The following is a 23,405-nucleotide window of genomic DNA, read 5'->3' on the forward strand; positions in this document are numbered from 1 at the left end:
CAGACACTAATTGCGGTCAGTAATTACAGCCTGAGATCAATCAAGAGTTTAATTGCTGCTTGGCGATGGAAGATTTGCAGACGGTGAAGAGCTTGTAAATTTTCACGGGCAGATCTGAAAAAGAGACAGAACTGACTGCTTTTTCAAAAAACCTTTTTGACACTGGTTGCTGCCTTGCTGGAGTGAAGTTGCTTGCTGCTGTGGGGCCTGAAGTTGCTTGTATCTTTGCGGTATCTTTGGCTGTGCTTTGCTTTGTTTTTTAGTTGTTGATTGCTGCTTTAATATTTGAGAGTTCATAGTAGCTGCGCATTAACCTTCTTGTTTATTGGTGCTTCAATCACGGTATTATTTTGTGAATTCATAGTAGTTGCCCTAGCTACTAGTACAGTTGCTTTAATCACTGTAGTGATTCGTGGATCCCTAGTAGCTGCACGTTAACCTCAGTACTACCTCGTGGTAGTATCATCAACGACTGCATGAATCATAGTAGTCAGACTAGTGCTTGCTCTATGTGGCCTCACATTTTTCTTTGCTGCACTATGAGCACAGTATATTATGTCAATTGAGGAATCCTTCAGGTCTCCACTCTGTGAAAGTCCTTGGGTACGGTTATCTTCACTCTGTGAAAGTCTGTGATCATTGTTCGCTACATGCTGCATATTGTGTTCAGTGTATTTGGTCTGACCCATGCGAAACTGCCTGCCGGTATTGCTGGGTTTTGCTCCCAGTCTTCCTCCCTGTGCCTTTTGCCTGGTACAGGTAAAGCTGCAGCATATTTGGTGAGGCCCATATGCTCCCCTTTGACCATCGTACAACGAGCTTCCCACCACGTCCTCCCCTTCGACCATCGTACAACGAGCTTCCCACCACGTCCTCCCCTTCGACCATCGTACAACGAGCTTCCCACCACGTCCTCCCCTTCGACCATCGTACAACGAGCTTCCCACCACGTCCTCCCCTTCGACCATCGTACAACGAGCTTCCCACCACGTCCTCCCCTTCGACCATCGTACAACGAGCTTCCCACCACGTCCTCCCCTTCGACCATCGTACAACGAGCTTCCCACCACGTCCTCCCCTTTGACCATCGTACAACGAGCTTCCAACCACGTCCTCCCCTTTGTCCATTGTACAACGAGCTTCCCACCATGTCCTCCCCTTCGTCCATCGTACAACGAGCTTCCCACCATGTCCTCCCCTATGTCGGTGTATTCATTTCATTTCTAGTGCAACTGTGAGCTGTGTTTTCTTTCTTCCAGGTGCAGGGATCTTGGGCAATTTTCATCCTTTGTGCATTTATTTGGCATGTCTGGACCAAGATTTACCATTTCACAAGCAGCCTGGGAGGGGCAAGTTTTCTGACCATTTGTGTCTTTTCCTCATTCTCTTCTAGGAACAGAGACCTGCCCGTCTCAGTCTAAGCATTTCGTTCGATATGCTGCAAGAAACACCCTGCCCGAGAGAAAACCTTTGGAATTCTGCTGTCTGGACACTGCAAGTATTCTGAGCAATAAAACGGTGCTCGGTTATCAGTATCTCCCCTTAGGTTTCTTTGTGTTTTCCCTCCTCACTCATTCTAGGCCGGGAGCGCAGCCGGAGACTGCCCGCTCGGGAGCGCAGCCGGAGACCGTCGACGCCACCTTCACAGTTGCCGAGAAGAGAGGCCGACTGGAAACGACCAAAGTGAGAATGTTGTGAACTTTCCCTTTTGCACTCAGTAGGTTATGTTCCGTAAATGCTTTAAAAGCGAGTTGCATTTTGTTCCATTACCTCCTCAGGCTCTGATGTGAACCATGGTCAGGGGGTCTAGGAAGCGGCATTAGCCCTTAGTCCAGCGGCTCAGACAGGGAGCCTCTACACATGGGCCCAATGGGCCGAATGGCCTCCTTCTGTGCTGTAACGATTCTATGATTCTAATTCTCTCCCTCTCAAAGACCATCCAGCCTCATCTCAGTGACATTGCTTTCCCTCGCTCTTACTCACCTCAGCCTATCTGCCACTGAAAACACGCATTGATGCCTTTGTTAGCTCCAGACTCTATGGTGGTTAAATTGGGCAGCGTAGTTCTCATTCTTCTGGTTCTACGTGGCCTCCTGAGCCCCCAAAATGGCAGGCAAGAAACGTGTGCACATTTCCACCTGGAATCACCACCCCGATCGTCACTAATTGCGGCCCCCTGATCCCCACATGTCCCTCCCTACCAACCACGGCCCCGACCCCCCCCCCACCCCATGTCCTTCCCGACCGATTGCGGCCCCCTGACCCTAATCCCCCCCACCATGTCGCTCCCGACCGATCACAACCCTCTCTCCCGATGGTCAGACTCTCCGCTGACTGGAAGATTGTAGCAATGCCTGTCAAGCCTTTCTTTGCCATCTGGTCAGTGGAAGCTGCATGACCTAATCGCTGTTTCCTGCTCACTCCCACACTCCTCATTTCACAGAGGCTATCTAAGTCACTCTGATTCAAAATGTGAAAGGAAACACTTTGTCAAGATATCCAGGTGCGAATTCTGTGGGCCATTGAGTTCTTCTCCCATGTTGTCATTCCAACTTGAGTTGACTGTAGTTGAAATTCTGTTCCATGTGCTGATCTGTAGAGCTGCAATCCATGATGGCAAGTGAAATGTCCACAGATACCACCCAGCAATTCAAGGACATCTTCTCAACAGTGGAGTTTGTTACCTATGAAGAGTCTGCTTTGAATTTGGAGGACTTTCAACAGGTACCTGTGCTTATATTTGTATTTTGTGCCCCTTGTGTTCAGCTGCAGACTCTGTATTCTTATCTTTCATTTAAGAACATAAGAAATAGGATTAGGTCATACAGCCCCTCGAGTCTGCTCCACCATTCGATAAGATCATGGCTGATCTTTAACCTCAACTCCACTTTCCCGCCCGATCCCCATAGAGTCCAAAAATCTATCGATCTCAGCCTTCAATTTACTCAACGACTGAGCATCCACTGCCCACTGGGGTAAAGAATTCCAAAGATTCACAACCCCCCCACCGAGTGAAGAAATTCCTCCTCATCTCAGTCTTAATTGGCTGACCCCTTATCATGAGTCTATGTCCCTTAGTTCTAGACCCACCAGCCAGGGGAAAACAGCCTCTCAGCATCTGTCAAGTCCCCTCAGAATAGCTCTAATAGCTGCACTGGAGCAGCTCAGAGGTCAGACAGGTGCATGTTGAAATGGACGGTGATAATCTTGCATTCATTGCCTTTGCAACAAATGCAATGCGGTCTTGGTTTGAGGCCTTTCCCGAGGTTTTGTTGATTGACGGGACCTACAAGATAAACAAGGGCGGCTATCCCCTCTACCAAATCATGGTGCAAGACAATCTTGGCAGGGGTAGGGCTGTCTTCTACGCCTTAGTAAAGAATGAGACATTTGAGATGCTGAATGCCATTGTTGAAGTGTTTGTACAAATGATGGGATCCGGCATTGATCATGTGCAGACTGTCATTGTGGAAAAGGGCATTAAGGAGATTAATGCGGTGAGGAAGAGTTTGCCAGCGGTCACTGTTCTGCTTTAGCCACTTCCATGTTATGATGAACCTAAAGCGGAGGATCGTTACCTACTTGCTTCACAGCTCTCTGAAGGAGGAGATGTTACAAATCTGCATGGAAATGGTTAATGCAAGTTCTGAGGAGATACTGCAGAGTTGTGTGGAAAGGATTGGTCAGCTCCACAGACCACTGCAGGTGGGTTTGTGCTTATTACTAAATTGCATACAAGGGTAAGTCTGCTGATTCCTGGGCAGCAATGTTCTAACTGCTTTTTGTCCATTTCAGGTGTATCTGTTACACAACTGGATCCCGCAGAAGGAGATGTGGGACACGTATCTACTCCATGACGTGCTGACATTTGGAAACAATACGAATAATCGCATTGAGTGTGAGAACGGGAAGATCAAACACTTACTGCATTCTTCATCATCACTGGCAGAGTATGTCACCGGCCTGTTGTTCCACAATGACATTCTGGATAAGGAGCCCACTGACGCTACATTCCTGCAGTACACCTCCTTCAAGCGGTTTGCAGAATTGCCGGCGGATCTACTCTCTGTTTGCAGAGTTCACGGAGTATGCTGCAAAAGGAATGAACAAGAATCACCGTTACTTGGATCACCTGAGCGTCAAGCAGCAGCAGGCTGATACAGTCACGGTGACCTCTGGTGTGAAGAAGTATAATCTGCAGATACGTGATGGCCAAGCTGTCTGCCACTGCCCTCTCTGGCTTCAGTACTCACTCCCTTGCAGACATGCATTTGTAGCCCAGATGCATTTAGGGTTGTCTCTGGGGAGACTTGACCCCCTGAGCCGTTGGCGGTCATCGCAAACTCACATGCAAGCAGTCACAGGTGCTGGTGTGGTGATAACTGAAGCCCATCCACGTCCCCTCACGATCGCTGAGAAACACCGACTTGCGTCCGACGCACTGCACCACCTGTCGTTCTTCTTGACCAGCGCTGGAACGGAGCGCTTCACACGGACCATGGAATGGCTTTGGAGCCATATTGGCAAGCTGCAGCGAGGAGAGGAACCTTGGATGGATAGTTCCGAGGGGCGGCTGAGCCAAGCATTGAGCTTCACTGGATTGCCTGTTCAGGATGCCGGCCCTGCTGTTCCAACTGCCATTGCTGACTCTGTTGTCCCCTTTGTGTGTTGTGAGGAAGAAGTCACCACCACCCCGCTATCCATGGGTGACAAAGCTCCTACCCCTTGGCCACCTGACCACGTCCAGTTTGCAGCTGGCACTGCAGACTCCAGCAGTGTCTACCAGCACACCACTCGGCCTCACACAGCTGAGCAGACGTGGCAGCAGTCTGTCACACGGCGGGAGTGTGCCTCACTTAGCCCAGCACAAGAGACGGCTGCAGCTAGTGTACGGCCCCTAGACTTCTCCGCACACGGAACCTCTCGGGGCTCAGGTCAATTTCGCCGCCAGGCACTTGAAGGTTGCCGATTGTCATCTGTTAAACAATGAGGCCATCCAAGGGGGTCAAAAGGCTCTGGGACATTTCAATAAGAAGAAAAGGCCACGGGAACCAAATGCTGCACCAGTTCGTTGCAACTTTATCAGCGCCGAGCCAGAGGTTTGATGGGTGCCTCACATGGTTATGTGCAGTTGTTTAGTTCTGCTCATCGCTGCATTTTATTCTGCAAATGTATCATGGCTGACCACAGTCTCCTGGAGCTTTGCTTGATTGCCTTTAGGGGTCGGGGAGGAATTTCCCAGAGTTTTTCCACAAATTGGACACTGGTTATCCCTCCGGTTTTTTGTCTCCCCCAGGTGTGCCAAATGATACCTGTAGTTGATAGCTGATGCATGCCGTTACACTAACTGGTGGGAGTCTCGTCAACCCTATATCTATTAAATCCATGGAAGTCATACTATGTTACTTGTTTGTCTCATGAGTCTCTTGCCAATAAATTTCATGAAATTCTTTCTGTATCATATGTTTCTTTCATGAATCTTGCATCAGTAAAATTTGTACTGTGCCAGTTATATATTTTGTGAATCCTGCATCAACTCAATCTGAGTTTCAGCTTGTGTCGCCTTGCAGTTTATCATGGGTGTGACGATTGAGAGAGTCTGCAGATCGTGGGGTGAATATTCAGCTGGAAGCCCCAAAGTACGGAGAACCACTGCCCCAGACCACTGGGACAGTGGTCCGCGATCAGGACCCAGAACGCTGGGACAGTGGTCCCCGATCAGGACCCAGAACACTGGGACAGTGGTCCCCGATCAGGACCCAGAACACTGGGACAGTGGTCCCCGATCAGGACCCAGAACACTGCACCAGAACACTGGGACAGTGGTCCCCGATCAGGACCCAGAACACTGGGACAGTGGTCCCCGATCAGGACCCAGAACACCGGGACAGTGGTCCCCGATCAGGACCCAGAACACTGCGCCAGAACACTGGGACAGTGGTCCGGAATCAGGACCCAGACCACTGCGCCAGAACACTGGGACAGTGGTCCCCGATCAGGACCCAGACCACTGCACCAGAACACTGGGACAGTGGTCCCCGATCAGGACCCAGACCACTGCGCCAGAACACTGGGACAGTGGTCCCCGATCAGGACCCAGAACACTGGGACAGTGGTCCCCGATCAGGACCCAGAACACTGCGCCAGAACACTGGGACAGTGGTCCCCGATCAGGACCCAGACCACTGCACCAGAACACTGGGACAGTGGTCCCCGATCACGACCCAGACCACTGCACCAGAACACTGGGACAGTGGTCCCCGATCAGGACCCAGACCACTGCACCAGAACACTGGGACAGTGGTCCCCGATCAGGACCCAGACTACCTGTGAGCAGTACCGCCAGCGATTTTAAACATCAGTGCAAAAGTGGAACTTGAAGCGGATTCCCAGCCCGGGGAGGCATGTAAGGGAGACACAAATGTCGAAAGGACTTCACCCTTGTGAAGGGGATCATTGGAGAAAAAACTAAGAATAAGCTTAGTGAAGCGGGAAAGCATTCTAAAATAGATCTCTAGGACGTATGGGGAGATATAACTTAAGGCAAATAAGAGAGATTAAGAAAACCAATAGTAACGGAAATAAGAATGGAAACAAAAACAATGCTGATAAATATTAGGGTTGCAGTTCTTGTCTGCAAATGTGCAACGCATTAGAAATGAAGTGAGGAAAAGTAGAAACACTATTTGAATGATGTGGAGATGCCGGTGATGGACTGGGGTGGACAAATGTAAGGACTTGCACAACACCAGGTTATAGTCCAACAGTTTTATTTTAAATCACAAGCTTTCGGAGCTTACCTCCTTCGTCAAGTCACCTGACGAAGGAGGTAAGCTCCGAAAGCTTGTGATTTAAAATAAAACTATTAGAATGGAGGGACATGACGTGGCAGCCTGGACAAAAACTTGCATTTAGCCAGGACAAGAATGGAAAGTAAACATTCATCCGCTGATAATCTGGGTGTGCTGATCGCATGAAAAATGCAGCTAAGGAAATATTACACCAACAATGTATTGGGCGGCATTTTAGCACAGACTACTAAAGTATAAAGCTATTTACCATTACTGCTCCCTTACATTTGTAAAAGTGTGCAGATCCCATTTTGTGCAGAAACGTGGCAATGATACTCACCAACTTTCAAAAAATTATAGGCAGCCCAAATACTGAGGCGACTACGCCTGTAGTGAGAAAAATGGCAAGTTATGACATGCACTGCTCGCTGCATCAGTATCAACTACTCTCCTTGCTATTCAGTGAGGGATTGGAGAATGTGAAATTACCAATGAACAAATTAAACAGGCCTTGTGCTAGGGTGGGGGTGTGGGGGGGGGTGTGGGGAAGACACTGCTCCCTGGAATGGGGGAAGATACTGCTCATTGGGACGGTTAAGAGTTTGTGCTGAGATCACCTGCTCCAAGTCAAGGGCGAGGGGAGTCGAGAGCTTCAGCAGCCCACCAGTGCCCATTCATGGGGTGACACATTTGAAGGGGTCCGTGAGTCAACTTCTGGCATGGAGGGTTTTCAGAGGCAAAGTGATGCGGGAGGCTGCTCAATGTGGAGGCCTCACTCCTCCAGCCAACCTTTGACAAAAAGTCTTCCACCTGAAACGTTAACTGTTTCTTTCTCCACAGATGCTGCCCGACTTGCTGAGCTTTTCCAGCATTTTCTGTTTTTATTCCAGCAAGCAGGAGTTGGTGGGAGTTTTTACAGATCATGCTGATAGTTCGACAAGGTTCCTCATAAGAGACTGTTTCTGAAAATGAGAGCGCATGCAATTGGAGGGAACCCATTGGCTCACCCTCCACATCTGTCTCCGAACCTGGACATCAGTTCGTCAATGCTCCAACCTGATTCCACCCTATCAACATCAACCTTATCCCACCTCGGGACCTTTGACTTTAAATTTAACTTTGGACTCCCTCTTATTGTTTCCTCTCTATTCCCTGTTTATTACCAGGACATATCTAGCCCAATCTTGCTATGTAACCACACCTATGTAACTTGAGATTGCCTGTGTCCATTCGCGTGTGTGTTTTGGCTGCCACTCCAGAAATGATTCTATGATTCTAACTGCCCCATCCTACTCTTTCACCAGCTTTCCTGCCCAGCGCACCAATGCGGGCTAATCTTGCCAATCTCCTTCCCGTCCCACTCACCCCTCCCAGCGCTGACCCTGTGGACTCTACCAGTGGATCAGCTATCACCGCCCCTCTCCAGAATGTCTGTTCACATGTGAACAAGGCCCTCCCTTGCCATCCATGAGCATATTGTGGATGATTGCATCGATATCATGGCCTTGACGGAAACCTGGCTGACGGGTGATGACACCTTCCCCCTTAATGAAGCCTCCCGCCTGGCTATATCTTCCACCACTTGCCCTGCCCAGGCTGCCGCGGTGGCGGTGTGGCCCTTACCACCAAATCACACCTTGGAGTCTGTCCCCCTACTCCTCTGGCACCTCGTCCTCCTTTGAGCGAATCATATAATGGTTACAGCATAGAAGGAGGCCATTCGGCCCATCGAGCCCGTGTAAGAGCAATCTAATTAGTCCCATTCCCCCGCGACCAACCCTGCAAATTTTTGTCCTGCAAGTTGTTATCCAATTCATTTCTGAAAGCCATGACTGAATCTGCTTCCACCACCCTTTCAGGCGGCGCATTGAAGATCATAACTACTCACTGCGAAAAGCAATGTTTCCTCATGTCGCCTTTGGTTCTTTTGCCAATCACCTTAAATCTGTGTCCTCTGGTTCTCGACCCTTCCGCCAACGGGAACAGTCTCTCGTTGTTTACTTTATCTAAACCCTTCATGCTTTTAAACACTTCTATCAAATCTCCTCTTAACCTTCTCTGCTCTAAGGAGAGCAACTCCAGATTCTCCGTCTTTTAACGTAACTGAAGTCCCTCATCCCTGGAACCACTCTAGTAAATATTTTCTGTACCCTCCCTAAGACCTTCACATCCTTCCTAAAGTGCGGTGCCCAGAATTGGACACAATACTCCAGTTGTGGTCGAAACAATGTTTTATAAAGGTTCAACATAACTTCCTTGCTTATGCCTCTATTTATATAGATCTTGTATGTTTTTTTAACCGCTTTCTCAACCTACCCTGGCATCTTCAAAGATTTGTGCACATATATCCAGGTCTATCTGTCCTTGTACCCCCTTTACAATTGTACCATTTAGTTTATATTGACTCTCCTCATTCTTCCGACCAAAATGTATCACTTCGCACCTCTCTGCGTTAAATTTCATCTGCCATGTATCTGTCCATTCCACAATCTGTCTATATCCTCTTGAAGTCTATTATCATTCTCCTCACTGTCTACTACACTTCCAAGTTTTGTGTCATCTGCAAATTCTGAAACTGTGCTCTGTACACCCAAGTCCAAGTCATTAATATATATCAAAAAAGCAGTGGTCCTAGTGCCGACCCCTGGGGAACACCACTGTATACCTTCCGCCAGTGCGATAAACAACCATTCACCACTACTCTGTTTCCTGTCACTTAGCCAATTTCGTATCCATGCTGCCACTGCCCCTTTTATCCATGGGCTCCAATTTTACTAACAAGCCTGTTGTATGGCACTTTATAAACGCCTTCTGAAGGTCCATATACACAGCATCAACTGCATTGCCCTCATCAACCCTCTCTGTTACCTCATCAAAAAAACTCACTTAGTTAAACACGATTTGCCTTTAACAAATCCATGCTGGCTTTCCTTTGTAACTCCACACTTGTCTAAGTGACTATTAATTTTGTCCCTGATTATTGGTTCTAGAAGCTTCCCCACCACCAAGATTAAACTGACTGGCCTATAATTGCCGAGTTTATCCTTACTCCCTTTTTTGAACAAGGGTGTAACAAGAGTAAGGAAGTCTTACTACAATTGTACAGGGCTTTGGTGGGACCACAACTGGAATACTGTGTGCAGTTTTGGTCTCCTTACCTAAGGAAGGATACACTTGCCTTATAGGGGGTTCAACGAAAGTTCATTAGATTGATTCCTGGAATGAGAGGGGTGTCCTATGAGGAGAGATTGAGTAGGATGGGCCTATATTCTTTGGGGTTTCTAAGAATGAGAGGTAATCTCATTGAAATGTATACAATTCTTGAGGGCTTGACAGGTTAGATGATGAGAGGCTGTTTCCCCTGGCTGGAGAGTCTAGAACTAGGGGTCATAGTCTCAGGATAAGAGGTCGGACATTTAGGACTTAGATGAGGAGGAATTTCTTCACTCTGAGGGTTGTGAATCTTTGGAATTCTCTACCCCAGAGGGCTGTGGATGCTCAATCATTGAGTGTATTCAAGGCCAAGATCGATAGATTTTTGTACTCTAGGGGAATCAAGGGATATGGGGATCGGGCAGGAAAGTGGAGTGTCGAAAACTTAATTACCTCTTATATACAATGCATTAACTCCAAACACTTATTTTCAGACAAGTAAGAATTTTAATTAAAAGAAACTTGAGCTCAAGGGAAGATCTGCTCTGACAATGGTCAGAACAACCTCTTCCCAGAACAAAGTAAGACCGTTCACATTTATACAGTTTAATTAGCAATGTCTGTCTATCATAGAATATGGGCGTACATGTACATTCTTTATTAGTTCAAGTGGTTAGTCAATCAAGTAGTGAGCCTGCCTCCTCTGGACATCCATAGCTCATTCCTGTTTTGGCACGTAGGCCTGAGAGCACTACCTCCCTAAAATTCCGAAGCTGGCTTATCAGTCGGGCTGAAGTCAGAATCAAGGCCACATGGCCTCTCAAGAAACTGTATTCTCATTATATTTTAAAGCCAGCAATACCCTTATCTGCACGGGGGGAGGGCCAGACAGTACCAAGCACCTGGACAGCCAACTTAATTATCAACGTACCAAGGACAATTGTGTCTTTCTGTGTGTGTGTGTGTGTGTGTGTGTGTGAAATTGTAACTACCCCATGTATGGGAGTCAAGGAGTTAACATTGGTCAAATACCCATCATGCTTTTCTTTTTTTATGGTCAAGTAACTGTTCACGTATTTCTACATTAATGTGGTCTTTATGGTTTTCCACAGGAGTTGAGGTTGAAGATCAGCTATGATCTGATTGAATGGCGGAGCAGGCTCGAGGGGCTGTATGGTCTACTCCTGCTCCTATTTCTTATGCTTTTATGTTCTTATCATCACTACATCATATTCCAATGTGGCTATTTGCGCCTGCAGCTCACCAACCTTATTTACCACCCTTGGTGTGTTCACACACATGCACTCTAAACCCTATCTTAGACTATCTCATATTCTCTCTTAGTCTGATCCCACCTAATGCTGTACTGTTTTAGGGAGGTGACATACCACGCAGGGAGGTGACGTCCTGGTCAGGGAGGTGAGATACCATGCAGAACTCACGTCGGCAGACACAGAAACGCCTGTCTGTCCCCTTGACTATCGAATTCCCTGTGACTACTGCATTTCGACACATCACTGTGCCCCCATGCAGTCGTTTGCCCCATGGTGCCATTTTCAGGACTGCACTCCTTCGAGGTGTCGTCACCCTCAATGGTATTCAATGCTGATACCAGTTTGAGAGTGCCACAAATCCAGAAGATTCCTGCACTGCCTGCCTCTTCTTACCCTCTCGGATGGCCACCCACTTGTTATGCTGAATTGCAGGCACCGAAATGTCTTCATTGCTCTCCTCTGTCAGCCTCTGCATCGAGCGACTTCTCTTCCTCCGTGATTTCAACCTCCATCTCAGCTCAACACGTCCTCTCCCCTCTGAGTTCACTGCCCTCCTATCCTCCCTTAATCTCTTCCTCCATACAAACTTCCCTACCCATATTCACAGCCACCCCCTCGACCTTGCCAGCTCACGTGGCCCCTCTACTCCCATCGTGTCAATCACGGATAAGGCCATCTTTGATCACTTCCTTGTATCCCTCTCCACCCACATCCCCCTCCCCCCTCCCAACCCCACTTCCTTATGTGCCCACCCCTGGAAAAAAAACTCTCCCCCAAGTCAATTACAACGGTTCTTTCTAATTCCCAACTGTCTATCCTTTGGTCCTCCATTCAACATGGCATTTCTGCAGCTACAGATCTGCTCAATCACACCCTCACCTCCACCTTTGATGCACTTGTCCCCATTAAAACCATTACTCTCTCACCCCCTGCCTGGTCGTTCCCCCTGGTATGGTCCTCATCTCTACTCCCTTAAGTCCAAGGGACGCAGACTTGAGCGTTTATGGCGGACAACTGGTTTAGCATTCATCGCCAGATCTGGCTGGACCACATAAAGCACTACCGGGAGCTGCTCTCCGCTGCCAAAACTGCTCACTATTCCAGGATCATCCTGGAACGCAAAAGGTAATCCCCGGCTTCTCTTCTCCACTACAAACCATCTTCTTAAACCCCTCTTCCCTGCCACCTCCAGCCTCCACTCCAACAACAAAGGACAAGGAGCTCATGGAGTTGTTTGTCACTAAGATTGAGACCATCCGTTCAGCTGCCTTTGCCGTTTTCCTCCCTTCCCCCAGCCCACCAAACTAAACTTCCCCTCAGGTTCCCCCTGCCCTAGCCCTGAACTTGCATCAAAAATTTCCTCCAACTAAATATTGGGAAGACTGAAGCCATTGTCTTCGGTCCTCACAACAAACTCTGTTCCCTAGCCACCGACTCCATCCCTCTCCCTGGCCACTGTCTGAGGCTGAACCAGACCGTTGGCAATCTTGGCGTCCTATCTGACTCTCAGATGAGCTTCTGACCACATATCCTCTTCATCACCAAGTCTGCTGACTTGCACCTCCGTAACATCGCCCGTCTCCGCCCCTGCCTCAGCTCATCTGTTGCTGAAACCCTCATCCATGATTTGTTACCTTCGGACTTGACTATTCCAATGCTCTCCTGGCCTGCTTCCCATCGTCCACCCTCCATAAACTTGAGCTCATCCAAAACTCTGCTACCCGTATCCTAACTCGCAGGAAGTCAAGTTCACCCATCACCCCTGTGCTCGCTGACCTACATTGGCTCCCGGTCGACCAACACCTTGGTTTTAAAATTCTCATCCTCATGTTGAAATCCCTCTGTGGCTTCACACCTTCCTCTCAGCGCTCGGGGGCGTCCGCGCTGCGCGTTCTCGGCGCTCGGGGGCGATTCTCGGCGCTCGGGGGCGACCGCGCTGCGCGTTCTCGGCGCTCGGGGGCGACCGCGCTGCGCGTTCTCGGCGCTCGGGGGCGACCGCGCTGCGCGTTCTCGGTAATCAGTTGTTTTAGCACTGTACCTTGTCTGAATTCTGTAGCCAGCCTGACAATGACTGGATCAAATTACACATTCCAGAGAACTTGGTTGAGTAGTCTCCTCCCACATCCTGTCGGTGGCATTACAAGAATGTCCTACTACCATTACCAGTGCCACTAGATGGAGCCACTATGGCCAATAACAGTGGCCCTAAACGCAGCCATATTAATTGAGCCAGGGCCCTGGGAGAACTCCCTGCTATTCTTTCAATAGTGCAGTGTGAAATCTTTTACATCCTCCTAAGTACGCTGGTCCACGATTTTACATCTTATCCGAAAGATAGTATCTCCAACAATCTTCCAACACTCCCTCAGTACTGCACCAAAGTATCAGTCTAGATAATATGCTCAATGGTTTCAACCCACAATCTTCTGAATCAGAAGCAAGAATTCTACTGACTGAGCCGAGCTGCAGATACAAGATCAACTGTAAATTCTTCCTGCAGCCTAGATGAAAGGATGGGCAAACTGAGCTGTTCCCAATACCTTTGCTAGAAGAATCACCTCCAACTTTCTCCCCCTTCCTGTAGCAAAACACTTGGTCCACTGCATGGCATCTCCTGACAACACAGACGAGATCAGAAATCCACTGTTTAGGGGAATTAAGAACCTACATCCACCTTAAGACAATCTATTACACTGTGTCACATCTCATGATTTCAGTAAAATGCACCTGAGTGTGATACAGTATGCGTTAAGTTGCATAACGGCAATAAACGTGTACCCCTTGTGGCACAAGTCCATTGCGACATTCACACATCCATCCATTACCACTCCTGCCAGAGCCTCTCCAGCAATTCAGTCACAGTCCCCTTCCCACCTTCCGTGTTGCTAAACATATTGGTCCCAAACTCGGAGGAAGATCAGTTTAAATCAAGCCCTGGGTATAAAGATGTCAAATTGGTGACCATGCACACAGCCTTAAAGGGACACCTATAGACGGTGCCAATTTCCCCCAAAATTCCAAAGTTCACAGCCAACAAAACAACCACCTCAAAAACAGCAGCACTAACCAAGTCTGCTCCAATCCTTTCAAAAGCAGTACTTGTGAAGTGTTTAGAAAGGGGAACCTTATGACACTGATTGTATGTTGGCACAAAACCAAAGAACAGGCCTCTGACTAATCCTCCAATGCTAAAAGATTATAACTGATGGCAAATCTCAGTCGGGAACATTGTGTTAGAAATTCTGTTTTGAAATGCAAACAGATGAAAATTCAACTTTTTGTTTTGAGAGAATACATATGGGACTACTGTATTCCACCTCCCTAAGTTATTTCTCCAATGCCAGCTTCTCCTCCTTTTCCCAGGCCACAAAGCAACTGCAGCCAGAGACTGGACAGGTAATAAGTTCTCAGGCCTTGGACGACACTGCTTCTGAAATGGTTGTTAGGACAAAAGACACTCCAGGGCGGCTGTCTCTCCCCACACAGGGAATTGTCTGGCCTCCACTCAACAGCTCCCCACGCAGCACTGTGAGGGATACTCGCAGCCATGAACTGTGTCCACTATACCGCCTGCTGGGGGAAAGAAAAAGAAGTCTGGGGGGGAGGGGGAGGAGAGAGAGAGAGAGAGAATGAGAATATGACACTGTATGGGAGGGATGGAGAGAGACGGTATGAAACCTGGAGAAAAGACATACACTGAGCGGAGACACAGACACAGAGAAGAAAAAGACTGATGGGAGTGGAGTAAGTGGCAAGAGAGAGACACACACTGTCGATCCTTCTCCTCCCCCAGAGTTTGACACTCTCCCCAACAGTCACTCTTTCTTTCTTCCACTGTGGTGGGGTTGGGGGAGGAAGGAGAGAGAGAGAGAGAGGGAGGGGGAGAGAGAGGGAGAGACTGGGCTCTGGTTGCTGTGAAGAATGTTGCCAGTTTCTGCGCTGGTTTCACTGTGAGGACTACAGAAACTTATTATGGAACTAGTAAAATTAATTACGGAATCCATTATACTTTCTTTTCGCTGCCTTTTCGATGAGACTATAGGGCTATTCCATAGTCGAGCGTGAAGCTGCATCCACAGGAAGCGCTGGTTGGAAAATGGCAGGCTGGCAGTGCCTGATTTTTGCATCCACTAGTTTAAATGGCTCGAAAAATCAGATACTGCGGGCCCGATTTTAGCAGGGGTGCAGGTTCTCGGCGGGTGGGCAAGCGGGCGCGTGGGTAGCGCGCCCGGTGAAATTAGTGGGTTTCCCGCGCGATCGTAGCAGGCAAACCACCAATTGGAGCCACTTACCTGCTCCTCCGGGTTCCCCGCTGCTGATCTGCGCGTCGGGCGGGCTGCGCATGCGCAGTAAGATCTGTCAGCTGGAGGCGCTCTATTTAAAAGGGGCAGTCCTCCACTGACAGATGCTGCAACCAATGGCAAAGATGACTGCATGGAGCAGCCCAGGGGGAAGGCTGCTCCCAGTTTAATGATGCCTCACCCCAGGTATCAATACATGGGGTGAGGAGGAGGGAGAGGACAGAGATCTTCCATCTGGCGGGCGGGAGGAAGCGGCCTGCCTCCGCCACCAGGAAGGGCTGGCTCGAGGTGGCAGAGGGGGTCACCTGCGCCACCAACATATCGCCCACCTGCACACAGTGCAGGAGGCGGTCCAATGACCTCAGTAGGTGAGCCAAAGTGAGTACACATAGTCTTTCCCCTACACTCAGTCTGCCACATCACTGCCCCCACCCCACATCTCCTTCGGCACAGCCAACACTACTCTATCACATCACCCCTCATACCCACTCAAACCCCATCCTCATCTTACCTGCACCTACTCACCTCGCCAGTACTCACCCCGCCACTACCACGCAACCCAATCCTCATACAATCTCATGGCTCTATCCCATACTCACCCTCTCGTGCATCTCTCTCACGGCCAGCCTCACTCAACCTGCCACCACCTGTGCTGCAGCCACAGGGCATGCATCACATATGTGCAGTAGGCAGCGTAAGGCAAACGTGTCGTGAGCATGAAGGGGATGCGCAAGGGTGTTTGAGGGTTTGTCATGGTTTTTACTTCTATTGAATTTCCGAACAACTCACATCACACATTATATTGGCACCACTACTGCCATGTCTTCGCCAATCCTGTCCGGTTTGTGCAATAATGCCCGCTCCTGGGTATCACTATGAGGACCCACCACTGATGCCACCCATTGTGTCACTGCAGAGTGGGTGTAGGTGTATTTGCAGGGCTCTTCTGCGCAGACGACTGAGAGACATCGGCGATGTCCCCGGTTGCACCCTGGAAGGCTGTGGAGGAGAAGTTCGGGAGGGCAGTGGTGACTTTGACAGCGACAGGTAGGAAGATGGTGCACGGGCCAGCCAGGAGCAGCTCGGCATGAAAGAGGCTGCAGATGTCCACGGCTACATGTCGAGTGACTCTGAGCCTCCGTGTGCACTGCTGCTCAGAGAGGTTCAGGAGGCTGAGCCTCGGTCTGTGGAACCTGTGGTGAGGGTAGTGCCCTCTGCGACGCATCTCTCTCTGCGGTAGCCCTCCCTCCTGCTGTACAGGTGGATGTGTCACAGCACTGTGTTGTGGAGCTCCACGTGTCAGAGGTGGACGGCGTGGTTGGTGAGGCTGGTGATGCTGTTCGCCCTCCGGCGGCCCCCATCCGCAAGATGTACATCTGAGGGGGTCCGCAAGGTAGGTACATGTCTCCGGACCCCGGGGTAAGAGTGCAGGTTGGTGATTTTGACCGTCAGGAGGAGGGTGGTGGAGGCCAAACTTTGTCCCAAGTGACAGAGTGGCCTCCTGCAATGAGTGAGGGTCTCCCCCCCCACCTGTCAAATGGACCTTTGCAGCTGCCACAGGCTGACAGCTGCAACACGTCCATTCAATCTGGGAGTGTTTCCCCCAGCGTGGGAAACAGTCCCATGTTGATCCAAAATCACACACAGTCCCTTAATCAGGTCAGTTAATGACCTGAAATAGCTAAATAAATACTCTCAAGTGGCATCCCGCTGGCTTTAATTGCCTGCAGGATTCCCACCAGCGGGGGCTGCGCGCGCACACCGGCGCGTCAACGGGGAACCCGGAAGTGGGCGGGATTGAGGCGGGATCCGTTCGGGATCCTGGATTTCGCGATTTTCGAGGCCCCCCCGCCGAGAACGCACCCGATAGCGGGTGCTAAAATCGGGCCCTGCGAGTCTGTGATTCCTCGGCCAGTGCTCCCTGTGAGCACCGTTCCACATCAGGAGCACACGACCACAGAATGAGCCCTAATGTTCATTCGTGTGGTAGGGACGTGGTGTGTATTGTAAAGGTTAAACTGGTGGAGCTAGTACATTTAAATAAAACAGAAAATGCTGGAAACACTCAGCAGGTCAGGCAGCATCTGGGGAGAGAGAAACGGTTAACGTTTCAGGTCGAAGACCTTTCATCAGAACTGGAAGAAGTTAGTAGTTTAACAGTTTATAGTCCAGCATCTGCAGTAATTTGCTTTTGTTTTAGTATTTTTTTTAACTGTTGACATTAGTTATCTGAAGCCATTCAACTGGCACCCCAATGGCTCAATAAATAACAGCACAGCCCAGTGTGATACCGAGTCATACAGAGCAAAAGATCTCTCATTTGATCCCCAGGCTTGTTGAGTTACCTGCTGAACAATCCAACAGATCTCCGCAGGAGAAATGTAACCTTATGTGATACAAGATTCAGTGGTAATAAATGCTGATGGACATAAACTGGATGCAATTATATACCACACTATCACAGAGCGTCTAGTTATATAGTTATTCCTCAATAAATCTGAAATTATACCACAATCATTAGTCCTGTGCATGGACTAAAAGGTTCTCATAAACCTAGAGTTGGAGTCGAGTGAAAGACAATGTTGAACCCAGTGGCTCAATGGGTAAATGCACTGCCCAGTATGGAATTGAGCCATACAGGACCAGAAGGCCCCAGTTTTTGGTCCCTGGCCTATGCTGTTAGCTGATCTCAACCAATGGTGCAGTATGGGTGTTAAAATTGGGGTCAGTGCTCCCAAAAGAAAGGAAATGAGGCAGGATTCCAATTCTGATTGCGAGCTAGTGTCTACTGTTGAAAAGTGTGTCTGTGTGTGTATATGACCAATGGGGACAGAATCAAGCTTGGCCCCAACTTCCCTCATGAACTGTTTCCAGTTTTGGGTATCCCATTATAGAAAGAACATTAAAGCCACAGAGTTCGTATATTGTATATTATTTAGGATAATGCCAGGGATAAAAAGCTATAAATATGAGGAGTGAGAATTCTGGGACTATTTCCACTGGAGCAGAGATTAGAGATTTGCAGTCTGCCCCTTAAGTCTGCCTGCTCAAGTGGACATAAAAGATCCCCTGGCACCATTTGAAACTGAGTAGAGGAGGAGTTCTCTTCATGTCCTGGCCAACATTTATCCCTCAACCAACATCACTGAAACAAGTTATCTGGTCACTTATCCTATTGCTGTTTGTGGGACCCTGCTGTGCGCAAAATGGTTGCCGTATTTGCCTACATTACAACGGTGACTACACTTCAAAAAGTCATTCATTGGCTGTAAAGCGCTTTGGGTCATCCTAAGGTTATGAAAGGCACTAAATAAATTCAAGTTGTTTTCTTTCTAAGATAAGACTTAATAGAGGTTTTTAAAAAATGATGAAAAGTTTTGATACAGTGAATGGGGAGAAATTATTTCCTCTGGTTGGGGAATCAGTGACAAGGGGTCATCAATTTAAATCTGTCACTAAGAAAGGGAGGAGAGAGTTTAGGAGAAATTTATTTACACAGAGGTTGTTGGAGCATGAAATGCTTTGTCACGTGGAGTGGTTGAGGCAGAGACGATTGCATCATTCAAGGGAAAATTGGATAAATAATTGAAGCAGAGGATGATACAGGGCTATGGAAGAGCATAGGTCAGAGGGAGGAATTGTGGATTGCCCTAGCAAAACGATGAGCCAAAATGGCCTCCTTCTGTGCTGTAAATTTCTATGGTTCTATGTTCAAATAACCTGCCAGCGATTACAATCCAAGATCACGCATGAAGAACAGCCACTGAGGCAAGGCATCAGAGAAGAGCCAGCACTATGCAACCACATCCCACGAGCAGGAGAGTGGGCGAGAAAATTGAGGTGAAAATGAGACTGCCACTGCAAGCACAAAATCAAAATAACCCCACCCTCTCCCTTCCCCCATCCCCAGCCTAGCACACATTAAAATTAAACAGCATACATACATTTATAAATACTGTAGATACTAGGAGTGAGTTCAAGGCAGAAATCTAGACTTGGGGTTCAGTAACAGGGGTCAAGCTTCACTCTCGATGTCACCTGAAACTCTCAATTAGGTTACAGCATCATAGCAAGCTATCCATTATTCCATATATAACTCCCTCTCTCCGAGACATCCATTACTGCAACAAGCTTCTCCTTTGCTTCCCAAAGCCAAAGGGAGGGTCAGCTACAGATACAGTGAAATTAGAAAGAATCCCAGCCGTGGAATGTCAAGAGGTTTCGATACAGGTACAGGAAGGTTTTCCTGGCCTCTGTTTCCTCCTTGAACAGCGACTCAACCAGTTTTATCCACCACGCCCACCAATTGCCAACTCACTGAACTTGTTCTTACCTTGAATATTTTCTCCTTTAACTCCACTCACTTACTCCAAGTAAAAGATGGTGCTGTGGGAACCCACATGGGTCCTAGCTAAGCCTGTCTTTTTGTAAGATATGTGCAACACTCTTTATTTGTACTCAGTCCCCCTCCCTGACCTCTTCCTCTATTACTTTGATGGCATTGTTGTTGCTGCTTTCTGGTCTGGAGTATTTCTATTCATCTCTCACCTTCATGTGGTCCATATCTAACTCTTCTCTTTCCTTCCCTTCCTGGATGTCTCTCTCTATATCTCCAACAATAAGCTTTCCACAGAAATCTATTACAAGCCCACTGACTCCCACAATGACCTGGAGTATGCTTCTTCCCACCCTGCTTCCTGTAAAGTCTCCATCTCTCATTTTCATCGCCACTGTCACATCTACTTTGATGACTCCACCTTCTGCATCCTAGCTTCCAAAACATCCTTTTCCCTCAGCCAAGCTTTCCACTCAATAGTAGTTAACAGGGCTCGTCATCACGTCTGATCCAAAATCCTATGCATCTGCTCTTACCCCCTCCTCTCACAAGCACAACCTTATCCTCACCTTTCCATCCCATTATCCTCTGTAATTGCCAGGTCATTTCCTGCTATTTCCACTTACAAAATTATGAGGGATTTTGATAAAGTAAATAAGGAGAAACTGTTTCCACTGGCAGGAGGGTTGGTAACAAGAGGACTCAGATTTAAGATAATTGGCAAAAGAACTCGAGGGGAGATGAGGAGACATTTTTTCAGTTAGTTCTTATGATCTGGAATGCACTGCCTGAAATGGAAGCAGATTCAATCATAACTTTCAAAAGGAAATTGGATATATACATAAGAACATAAGAAATTGGAGCAGGAGTAGGCCAATCGGCCCCTCGAGCCTGCTCCGCCATTCAATAAGATCATGGCTGATCTGATCCCAACCACAAATCTAAAGAACACAAGAAGTCGGAGCAGGACCCGGCCACATAGCCCCTGGGCCCTCTCCGCCACCCACAGGGCATTGACCGATCCGAACTCAGCTTCATGTCCAATTTTCTGCCCGCTCCCCATAACCCCTAATTCCCTTTACTTCTAGGAAACTGTCTATTTCTGTTTTAAATTTATCTAATGATGTAGCTTCCACAGCTTCCTGGGGCAGCAAATTCCACAGACCTACCACCCTCTGAGTGAAGAAGTTTCTCCTCATCTCAGTTTTGAAAGAGCAGCCCCTTATTCTAAGATTATGCCCCCTAGTTCTAGTTTCACCCATCTTTGGGAACATCCTTACTGCATCCACCCGATCAAGACCCTTCACAATCTTATATGTTTCAATAAGATCGCCTCTCATTCTTCTGAACTCCAATGAGTAGAGTCCAAATCTACTCAACCTCTCCTCATATGTCCGCCCCCTCATCCCCGGGATTAACCGAGTGAACCTTCTTTGTACTGCCTCGAGAGCAAGTATGTCTTTTCTTAAGTATGGAGACCAAAACTGTATGCAGTATTCCAGGTGCGGTCTCACCAATACCTTATATAACTGCAGCAATACCTCCTTGTTTTTATATTCTATCCCCCTAGCAATAAAAGCCAACATTCCGTTGGCTTTCTTGATCACCTGCTGCACCTGCATACCAACTTTTTGATTTTCTTGCACTAGGACCCCCAGATCCCTTTGTACTGCAGTACTTTCCAGTCTCTCGCCATTAAGAAAATAACTTGCTCTCTGATTTTTCCTGCCAAAGTGCATAACCTCACATTTTCCAATATTATATTGCATCTGCCAAATCTCCGCCCACTCACCCAGCCTGTCTATATCCCCTTGCAGGTTTTTTATGTCCTCCTCACTCTCTACTTTCCCTCCCATCTTTGTATCATCTGCAAATTTTGATATGTTGCACTCGGTCCCCTCCTCCAAATCGTTAATATAGATTGTAAAGAGTTGGGGACCCAGCACCGACCCCTGTGGAACACCACTGGTTACTGGTTGCCAGTCCGAAAATGAACCATTTATCCCAACTCTCTGCTTCCTGTTTGATAACCAATCCTCCACCCATGCCAGAATATTACCCCCAATCCCGTGATTTTTTATCTTAAGTAATAATCTTTTATGTGGCACCTTGTCGAATGCCTTCTGGAAGTCTAAATACACTACGTCCACTGGTTCCCCTTTATCCACCCTATACGTTATATCCTCGAAGAACTCAAGCAAATTTGTCAGACATGACTTCCCCTTCATAAAGCCATGCTGACTTTGTCCTATTAAATTATGCTTATCTAAATGTTCCGTTACTGTCTCCTTAATAATAGACTCCAAAATTTTACCCACCACAGATGTTAAGCTAACTGGCCTATAATTTCCAGCCTTCTGCCTACTACCCTTTTTAAATAACGGTGTTACATTAGCAGTTTTCCAATCTGCCGGGACCTCTCCTGAGTCCAGGGAATTTTGGAAAACTATCACCAAAGCATCCACAATCCCTACTGCCACTTCCCTCAAGACCCTAGGATGGAAGCCATCAGGTCCAGGGGATTTATCCGCCTTGAGTCCCATTATTTTACTGAGTACCATCTCCTGAGTGATTTTAATCGTATTTAGCTCCTCCCCCCCGAGAGTCCCCTGTTTGTCCAGTGTTGGGATATTCTTAGTGTCCTCTACTGTAAAGACTGAAACAAAATATTTGTTCAGCATTTTTGCCATCTCCATGTTTCCCACCATTAATTTCCCGGTCTCATCCTCTAAGGGACCTATGTTTGCCTTAGCCACCCTTTTTCTTTTTATATAACTATAGAAACTCTTGCTATCTGTTTTTATATTTTTTGCTAATTTCTTTTCATAATCTAACTTCCCTTTCTTAATCAATCCTTTAGTTACTTTTTGCTGTCTTTTGAAGAATTCCCAATCTTCTATCCTCCCACTAAGTTTGGCTACCTTATATGTCCTTGTTTTTAGTCGGATACTATCCTTGATTTCTTTACTTAGCCACGGGTGGCTGTCATTTCTTTTACACCCTTTTTTCCTCAGTGGAATATATTTATTTTGAAAGTTGTAAAATAACTCCCTAAATGAACACCACTGCTCATGTACCGTCTTACCCTTTAATCTATTTTCCCAGTCCACTTTAATCAATTCCGCTCTCATACCATCATAGTCTCCTTTATTCAAGCTCAGTACGCTTGTTTGAGAATCAACCTTCTCACCCTCTAATTGGATATGGAATTCAACCATGTTGTGGTTGCTCGTTCCAAGGGGATCCTTAACTAGGACATTATTAATTAATCCTGACTCATTACACAGGACCAGGTCCAAGGTTGCCTGCCCCCTTGTAGGATCAGTTACATACTGCTCAAGAAATCCATCCCTGATGCACTCAATGAACTCGTCCTCAAGGCTGCTCTGCCCAATTTGATTTGTCCAGTTAATATGATAATTAAAATCCCCCATAATTATGGCTGTTCCCTTATTACATGCCCCGACTATCTCCTGATTAATACTTCTTCCAGCAGAGTTGCAACTATTAGGAGGCCTATATACTACGCCCACTAATGTTTTTTTTCCCT

The 23,405-nt window shown here is 47.7% G+C and overlaps 1 protein-coding gene across 2 annotated transcripts in view; it reads right to left on the minus strand.

Moving 5' to 3' along the window:
* ticam1 (TIR domain containing adaptor molecule 1) overlaps positions 1–23,405 on the minus strand; it is a 39,146-nt gene that overhangs the window by 13,078 nt on the left and 2,663 nt on the right. Inside the window, exon 2 of one of the 2 annotated variants that reach the window (XM_067968100.1) lies at positions 3,926–4,091. The exons of the other annotated variant lie outside the window; for it this stretch is intronic. The gene's annotated coding sequence lies outside the window, so the exon portion shown is untranslated. The remainder of the gene's footprint in view (positions 1–3,925; positions 4,092–23,405) is intronic. 2 annotated transcript variants of the gene reach the window in all.

The sequence above is a fragment of the Heptranchias perlo genome, chromosome 29, assembly GCF_035084215.1.
Source record: "Heptranchias perlo isolate sHepPer1 chromosome 29, sHepPer1.hap1, whole genome shotgun sequence".
NCBI lineage: Eukaryota > Metazoa > Chordata > Chondrichthyes > Hexanchiformes > Hexanchidae > Heptranchias > Heptranchias perlo.